Genomic DNA, 1679 nt, shown 5'->3' with positions numbered 1-1679 from the left:
ATGATTCCACACTTTTTTCCTCAGAATTGTGTGACTCCATATTTATTTCCCTGTGCTTGGTCAATAAAAGTATCATTCACTGTCTTCCACAATGTTTTCTCTTCATTTCTTTGAGTCTTCCTGAAAGCCAACAAGTTGCACTTTGGAATGACCTTATTATTGAATCATATTTTTGATCCGAGTTTGTTTTACAGCATGAAATGTCTGAATGAGTCCTTATCCAAGACTGGTGATTCCATACTTTTTGCCAGGAGTTGTACACATTGTTCAGATGGATGCGAAAACGTAGATCGGCGCTTTTTATTTTTAACAAATTTATTAAGTATGTTTAAGATAACAGATTTAAGTTAGTCTTACTCAAATCATTTAGTTTACTTCAAAAATGGTAAATAAACTTACATAGCACTTTTCCTGTCATTTTGACCACTGAAAGCACTTTACACTAGTCACATTCATGCATTTATTTAATGCACAGATCAGCTGGGTGCCCAGGGGGTCACGTTGACATGTGGCAGGAGGGAGCTGAAATTGAACCGTCAACCTTCCAATCACAAGACAACTGCTCTACCCACAGAGGCTTACCAGGGAATCTGTCTCTGGTTAGCTTGAGTCAATGTGTCAGACAAGTGATACAAATGTATCGAACTTAATTATTTCAAGTAAAGTCAAAGTGAATCCAGTGTGTTTCAGCACTGGTCCTCCAAGCCCTGCAAGTTTTAGGCATTTCCCCTGATGCAGTGAAGCTACCAGTAGCAGCAGAGGAGCTGCTCCAAGAAGCTAACAGAAACACTGAAGAGAAGAAGAGCTGCCATCTATACTGTTGTGACCAAGCATGTTTTAATGTTACACAATACAATTTTTAGCAAGTAGCTCAAAGTCTAAACTGGTATTATTCTGCATTTAAGGTGTGAAGTTTACCTTGGAGCAAACGCCCCCAAAGCAATCTCAGCGACCCCCTTTTGTAGAAAATTTCCGCCAGCGCCCCCTGCCGTCCTCTGAACGCCCCCCTGGGGGCGGTACCGTCCCCGTTGAGGAACGCTAGTGTAGGCGGAGCAACAGCTGCGCTGAACGGCACAGGCTCAGTTAGAGCCAGTGAAGTGAGGAGCTAGCTGTTAGCTGTTAGCTGTGGCTCTGCAGCACTAACAAAAAACCCTCCAGTAAGTAAATACTTAAAGCAAAAGACATGAAACACGTTTTATTTACTTTCACTGCGCAATCGGAAGAAACACATTGACAATAAAAATCAGTCCACACACAGCAAATTCAAAAGTGTTAAATGTTTTGGTGTCAGTAGACTTTCTGCAAAAGCAGAGTTAATTTTACTCTAATAGAGTCACATTCTGTTTATGTAACTCTGGGGTGTATAGTATTAGTAGTTAAAATCCAGTGTTAAAACAAAGTGTTTCCATATCAAATCTAGAGGTGTTAAAATAGAATCAATAACTCTTTACTTCTTAACTCTGAACTCCACCAGCGGCTCTAACACTGAAGGAGTTAATTCACTGACTCCGCCCAGAATCACAGATTCCCACCAAAGCGACAGAAGCCAAGTCATTTCAGGACTATTTACTTTCCACGTCTAACTTATTTACTGCTCTTGGTAAGTCATTTTTTTCTGAGATGGTTTATAACTATTATTTTGAGTTGAGCTCAACCTGTATGATAGACGTCACGTTCGC

Source organism: Poecilia reticulata, linkage group LG5 (genome assembly GCF_000633615.1).
Source record: "Poecilia reticulata strain Guanapo linkage group LG5, Guppy_female_1.0+MT, whole genome shotgun sequence".
In the NCBI taxonomy this organism is placed as follows: domain Eukaryota; kingdom Metazoa; phylum Chordata; class Actinopteri; order Cyprinodontiformes; family Poeciliidae; genus Poecilia; species Poecilia reticulata.
Note: the sequence above shows the minus strand (reverse complement) of the source record.